This window comes from Sceloporus undulatus, chromosome 3 (assembly GCF_019175285.1).
Source record: "Sceloporus undulatus isolate JIND9_A2432 ecotype Alabama chromosome 3, SceUnd_v1.1, whole genome shotgun sequence".
Taxonomy (NCBI): Eukaryota; Metazoa; Chordata; class Lepidosauria; order Squamata; family Phrynosomatidae; genus Sceloporus; species Sceloporus undulatus.
This window is the reverse complement of record NC_056524.1, coordinates 124,375,677-124,383,046: the sequence shown is the minus strand read 5'-3', so window position 1 is coordinate 124,383,046 and position 7,370 is coordinate 124,375,677. Positions and strand designations below refer to the sequence as shown.

Below are 7,370 nucleotides of genomic sequence, written 5' to 3'. Positions count from 1 at the left end.
CTCCTGTTCAACACACAGAGCCCCCACAATTATACACTTTCTTCTGATTTAAATCATCCTACACTTTTCAAACTCAAATGTTTGTATTCTGATGAGAGTACCTGTGAACTGCAGACTGTGGAAGCAAGGCAAATCATAAAGCAGTTTTTCATTTTACACAATAAACCAAGACCCAATATTCCTCCCAACACTGGAACAGGAAAGAGGAGAAGAGTTAGCCCAGAAGTTCTGGTATGATCCCCATCCCCATGTTTCTCCAGATTAGGAGATAGGAGCTCCACCAGTTTTTTGAGGTAAAGTAGGAAAGGTTAGTGCAGACAATCTCCATGTCTCCTTTTCACAGAGCAACCAAATCAACATAGATAAGTATCCATAATGTTTGGGATGGCTAACAAGACAAGACAAGAATTATAGACCCCCTCAATAAGATGTCACACTGTACTACCTCAAGTTGCAAAACTTCGCATTTTACATGAGTACAAAACAAAGCTGAAAAGAATGTTTATTTAAAATAAAAGTGACTCTTAATAATAACCAATATCTTACCTGTCTTTTACATAATCCATCCAACATTCTGTCTCAGCATCTGAACTGGTATTTTTTATCTGTCAAGGGAAAGATCCATATTACTAATTTTAAAAAATCAAGAACATGGATAAATGTTTATCATGTTTTGTGTAAAGACACTTCTAACAAACTAATATGAAAATTTATTAATGTATGTCTGATACTCAGTTTTATAATCAGTGTTCAATGTAACATTTTATTTTAGAATGTACTCATAAATAAGATCCACCATATGTCTGAAATGAAAAAAATAATCCAAGAATATTACTAATTACATCACTAAAAGACACATATATTACTCCAGGTTGAAAAACAGAACCATTCAAAGCAAAGACATATATGTACCTCAGGGATTCTTCAGACTGCCCCCTTTTCGTGTTGGATCGGGGCCGCAGCAACTGCAGAAAAAGGAGCCACAAAAAGCAGCACCGCTGCTATACGGCACTCCTTTGGTGCTGCGCTATATGGATGCAACACCGCAGGAGTGCCATGACGCTGCATGCCGTGTGGAGCAGCTTGTGGCATCATAGCGCCCTGGGGGTGCAGTCGGACCGTGTGTCATGTAGACACAACACCCCGATTCCCCCCCCCCCCAGGCCAGCCTTAATGGCCAGTCTGAAGAGCCCTTCAGTTAGATACACTTATCTCCAAAACACACTGCAAAAATAATCCAATTTGAGATCACTTTAACTGGCTCAGTGCTAGGGAATCCTAGGAATTGTAGTTTATTGTGGCACCAGAGTTCGTTGAAAGAGAAGGCTAAATGTCTTACAAAGCTACAATACCCAGAATTCCCTAGCACTAAGCCAGGGCAGTTAAAATAGTCTCAAACTGGATTATTTCTGTAATATTTATTTATTTATGGTATTTATACCCTGCCCTTCAGCCCTAAAGGCTTTCAGAGCGGCTTACAATTATTATTTTTAATTAGAAGGTTCCCTGCCCTCAAGTTTACAATCTAAAAGACATGACACAAAAGGAGAAGGGAATGGTGGTGGGAAAGGGGATGAGGTATGTTTTGAACCAGAGGCATACATGTTTGATTTGGACCAATTGGTGTTCAAAATGCAGGATTAGGTAGAGTAGAGTAGCCAATAAAGGGGCAAAGTGCCAACAGACTCCACCAAGGCTGCATCCGCACTGTAGAAATCATCCAGGTTGACACCACTTTAACTGCCATCACTCCATGCTATGGAATTTGGGGGATTGTAGTTTTGTGAGACATTTAGCATCTTCTGTCGGAGAGCTCTGATGCCCTGCCAAACTGCAATTCCCAGAATTCCACAGCATGGAGCCATGATAGTTAAAGTGGTGTCAACCTGGATTTTTGCTGCAGTGCAGATGCAGCCCAAGCACCAAAGCAAACAAGTCCAGCTTTGCACCTCCTGTTACTTTGGACATCCCTACACTGTCTAAGACACCTATCTCAGAGCCATTCACTCAGCAAAATGCATCAATTCAAGTTATCCATCTATAATTAAGCAGTTATTTCTCATCATCAGCATGGCAGTTTTTAATTTTGTTACTCACTAAATGGATTAATTCCTTTGCAAGTTGTGTAATAGACATGTCAAAGTTTGTCCCAATGTTATAGATTTCACCTGGCTGTCCCTTCTTCAGTATAGTAAGAAATGCATCTGCTACGTCACTAGCATAAAGAAAATTTCTTCTCTGAAGTCCAGATCCATGAATGCAACTACAAGGAAAGGCAGTTGGTAAACTTAGTACAGCTTTTCAGAACAAGGCAATCACTCTACTCCTAACATTAAAATCAGATCTGCAAGGGTACAAACTGCTGGATAATACTCATCAAAGCCAGAAGAGAGTGGTGTCTATAATGTTATGATTCAAGTTGTTATTCTTTACATTAAGCTGTGAAGCATTTAACATGAAGGGCAAACTAAAAGGCTGTGATAACTTGCATGTCTTGCATTCATAACTGCATATCACAGTATCAAAAGTCTAGTCTCACAAATAACAAGACTATTCAAAGCCTACAGTATGGCCACAAAAGACAGTAGCATGCACCAGTGGGAACACGTGAACACCAAAAAAAAACCTCTCTATTTTCCTCATTATTTTCAACAGAAATTTTAAATGAGTGAAAACCCAAAACAATGACTATGTACAGCTTAGACATCTGTGACATCTAGCGGTGGAACAAGGAATTAAGAAGCTATGTTCCTTGATCAAAACCAACATGAATGCTAGATTAGTCCTTGGAATCAGTGTGGCACCAAACTTGGGAAACTCAATTTACAGTGCTACCTCGGGTTACGAAATTAATTCGTTCCGCCGGGGCGTTCGTAACCCGATACATTTCGCAACCCGAAAAAGGCTTTTCCGAAGCACGGCTAGCGGCTGGAAAGCCGCTAGCCGCGCTTCGCATTTGAATTTCGCGCTGAAAAAACTTTCGTAACCCGAAAAAAAATATCGTAACCCGGAACAGTTTTTTCCTATGTAACTTTTTCGTATCCCGGAAATTTCGTAACGCGATCAATTCGTATCCCGGGGTACCACTGTATTGGATTTTTCTAATGCAGTAGCATTCAGTCAGGCTTCGGAAGCCGGGGAGGAAGGAAGCGCTACGCTACGCTCCGCCGCTGACAGCCAGCTATCCCGGCCCGGGCGGGGAGGTCCTAGCTGGGGAATGCTGGGGCATCATAAAAGTCTTTCCAAGAAACCAGATACCAGAAGGGAGGCAGAAAGGCAGCCTTGGTTGTCTGAGCAGCCCCACACTCGCTTTTCTGAAGTAAATACAATTCGTCATCAGAACTTGAACCCAGCACAAGAACCCAGTCGCGAGGTACAGGCAGCCATTATCCTTCAGCAGTGTGGCTTTCGACTCATCTTGGCATGCAGAGAGAGATGGGGAGGAAGGAAGCGCTACCCTACGCTCCACCGCTGACAGCCAGCTATCCCGGCCCGGGCAGGGAGGTCCTAGCTGGGGAATGATGGAGCATCATAAAAGTCTTTCCACCAAGAAACGATTACCAGAAGGGGAGGCAGAAAGGCAGCCTTGGTTGTCTGAGCAGCCCCACACTCGCTTTTCTGAAGTAAATACAATTGTCATCAGAACTTGAACCCAGCACAAGAACCAGTCGCGAGGTACAGGCAGCCATTATCCTTCAGGTGGTTTCGACGCATCTTGCATGCAGAGGAGATGGGGAGGAAGGAGCGCTACGCTCCGCTCCCGCTGACAGCCGCTATCCGGCCCGGGCGGGAGGTCCTAGCTGGGAATGAGGGAGCATCATAAAGTCTTTCCAAGAAACCAGATACCAAAGGGAGGCAGAAAGGCAGCCTTGGTTGTCTGAGCAGCCCCAAACTCGTTTTCTGAAGTAATACATTTGGTCATCAGAACTTGAACCCCAGCACAAGAACCCAGTCGCGAGGTACAGGCAGCCATATCCTTCAGTGTGCCTTTCGACTCATCTGGCATGCAGAGAGAATGGGGAGGAAGGAAGCGCTACCCTACGCTCCGCCGCTGACAGCCAGCTATCCGGCCCGGGCGGGGAGGTCCTAGCTGGGGAATGATGGAGCATCATAAAAGTCTTCCAAGAAACCAGATACCAGAAGGGAGGCAGAAAGGAAGCTTGGTTGTCTGAGCAGCCCACAATCGCTTTTCTGAAGTAAATACAATTGTCATCAGAACTTGAACCCAGCACAAGAACCCAGTCGCGAGGTACAGGCAGCCATTTAATCCTTCAGTGTGGCTTTCGACGCATCTTAGCATGCAGAGAGAGATGGGAGAAGGAAGCGCTACGCTCCCGCTCCGCTGCTGACAGCCGGCTATCCCGGCCCGGGGCGGGAGGTCCTAGCTGGGGAAGAGGGAGCATCATAAAAGTCTTTCCAAGAAACCAGATACCAGAAGGGAGGCAGAAAGGCAGCCTGGTTGTCTGAGCAGCCACACACTCGGTTTCTGAAGTAAATAAAATTCATCATCAGAACTTGAACCAGCACAGAACCCAGTCGCGAGGTACAGGCAGCCATTATCCTCAGTGTGGCTTTGACTCATCTTGGCATGCAGAGAGAGATGGCGGCGATAAAAGAAGCAGAAACAGATGAAAACATAATTCAAAATTTGCACAGAGACAGGCAGGCAGACAAATATCAGATCCACCGAAGGACTGCAGGCAAAACAGCAAGCATGTAGAAAAAATCAAGGCAACGAAATGAGCAGCAAGGAGGAGATAGGCCTGCCTGAAGAAAAGAGCCCTCCTCCAACCACCACTTGAGGGGGAGAAGCTGGCCTAGAGACAAGAGCCCCTCCAACCCCATTGGAGAAGATAGGCCGGCCTGAAGACAAGACCCTCCTCCAACCACCACTTGAGGGGAGAGGGCCTGGCCTAGAAGACAAAGAGCCCTCCTCCAACCACCATCTGAGGAGGAGAAGGCTGCCTGAGAAAAGAGCCTCCCCACCACATCTGGGGGGAAGAGGCCTGGCCTAGAAGACAAAGAGCCCTCTCCAACCACCATCTGGAGGGGAGAGAGGCCTGGCCTGAAGACAAAGAGCCCTCCTCCAACCACCATCTTGGGGGAGAGAGGCTGGCTGAAGACAAGAGCCTCCTCCACCACCATTGAGGGAAGAGGCCTGGCCAAGACAAAAGAGCCCTCCTCCAACCACCATCTTGAGGGGGAGAGAGGCCTGCTGAAGACAAAGAGCCTCCTCCAACCACCATCTTGAGGGGAGAGAGGCCTGGCCTGAAGACAAAGAGCCCTCCCCAACCACCATAGGAGGGGGAGGAGGCCTGGCCTGAAGACAAAAACCCTCCTCCAACACCATTTGAGGGGGAGAGAGGCCGGCCTGAAGACAAAGAGCCCTCCTCCAACCACAATCTTGAGGGGGAGAGAGCCTGCCTGAAGACAAGAGCCTCCTCCAACCACCATCTTAGGGGGAGGGACCTGGCCTGAAGACAAGAACCCTCCTCCAACCACCATCTTGAGGGAAGAGGCCTGGCCTGGAAGACAAAGAGCCTCCTCCAACCACCATCTGGAGGGGGAGAGAGGCCTGCCTGTAAGACAAAGAGCCCTCCTCCAACCACCATCTTGAGGGGAGAGAGGCCTGGCCTGAAGACAAAGAGCCCCCTCCACCACCACTTGAGGGGGAGAGAGGCCTGGCCTGAAGACAAAGAGCCCTCCTCCACCACCATCTTGAGGGGGAGAGAGGGCTGGCCTGAGACAAAGAGCCCTCCTCCAACACCATCTGAGGGGAGAGAGGCCTGCCTGAAAACAAAAGCCCTCCTCAACCACATCTTAGGGGGAGAGGGCCTGGCCTGGAGACAAAGAGCCCTCCTCCAACCACATCTGAGGGGGAGAGAGGCCTGGCCTGAAGACAAAGAGCCCCCCCAACCACCACTTGAGGGGAGAGAGCCTGGCCTGAAGACAAAGAGCCCTCCTCCAACCCATCTGGAGGGGGGAGAGGCCTGGCCTGAAAGACAAAGAGCCCTCCTCCAACCACTATCTTGAGGGGGAGAGGCCTGGCCTGGAAGCAAAGAGCCTCCTCCACCACCATCTGGAGGGGGAGAGAGGCCTGGCCTGAAGACAAGAGCCCTCCTCCAACCACCATCTTGAGGGGGGGAGGCTGGCCTGAAGACAAGAGCCCTCTCCAACCACCATCTTGAGGGGAAGAGGCCTGGCGGAAGACAAAGAGCCTCCTCCAACCACCATCTTGAGGGGAGAGAGGCCTGGCCTGAAGAAAAAGAGCCCTCCTCCAACCACCATCTTGAGGGGGAGAGAGGCCTGGCCAAGACAAAGAGCCCTCCTCCAACACCACTTGAGGGAGAGAGGGCCTGGCCTGGAAGACAAAGAGCCCTCCTCAACCACCATCTTGAGGGGGAGAGAGGCCTGGCCTGGAAGACAAAGAGCCCTCCTCCAACCCCATCTGGAGGGAGAGAGGCCTGGCCGGAAGACAAAGAGCCCTCCTCCAACACCATCTTGAAGGGGAGAGAGGCCGTCCTGAAGATAAAGAGCCCTCCTCCAACCACCATCTGAGGGGGAGATAGCGGCCAGCAACAACAGGCCTCGCCTGGAAAGACAACATTCTTTTTAATTAATATCAATTATTCTTTTAATATTTTGATTTTACTTGTGATTGTGTCATTTTTTTACTGTACACCGCTATGATCAAAGCGGAATAGTGGTCTATAAATAAAACTTATTATATTATTAATTATTATTATTATTATTATTATTATTATTATTATATTATTATTATGGTGCTTACTCTCCTATCTTGCAAGCACCCTTTAAGAAAGGTGTAGTAGTGGAGGAACAATAAAGAATAAAACTAAGACACATACCATTTCTGTTCGGAGGTAAGAGCGAAATAAAACTTCGGGATAAACCTGAGAAATTTTTAAAAATAAAGTAAGACCATTACTGTTAAAGTCCAGATCTCAGAACCCAAACAAGGATTTTTTTAAAAAAAATTGAAAAAAAATTATGAGAAATTTACTTCTAGCAAGACTGAAAAAGTATTTCCACTTTCTCTCCCTCACCTCATCAAATAGAACTCAGCCTAAAGTTTATTTAGAGTTTTATACCCACTCTCTTCAGCCACAAGGTTCTCAGAGTGGTTTACAGCCTGTTAATTTGACAGTTCCCTGTCCTTGGGCTTACATCTAAAAAGACATGACACAAAAGGAGAGGGATGGCAGTGGGGAAGGGATCAGGTCTAGCAGATATTGCCAGTACTTCTCTCCCTCCAAGAGAGGGAGATGAAAGGAAGGCCTTTCAACTTCCTTGAGCTAAGGCATGGTGGAGCTGGGTTTGCCTCTCCTTTCTCCTCCAAGGCCAAAAACAGA

The 7,370-nt window shown here is 47.4% G+C and overlaps 1 long non-coding RNA gene across 1 annotated transcript; it reads right to left on the bottom strand.

Moving 5' to 3' along the window:
• Window positions 1–21: 21 nt before the first annotated feature.
• On the bottom strand, window positions 22–3,540 carry LOC121926280. The gene is made up of 3 exons (XR_006102995.1): window positions 3,259–3,540; window positions 2,098–2,263; window positions 22–605 (listed from the first exon to the last, which is right to left on the bottom strand). It is a non-coding gene; the product is annotated as an uncharacterized LOC121926280 (long non-coding RNA).
• Between the last annotated feature and the right edge of the window lie 3,830 nt (window positions 3,541–7,370).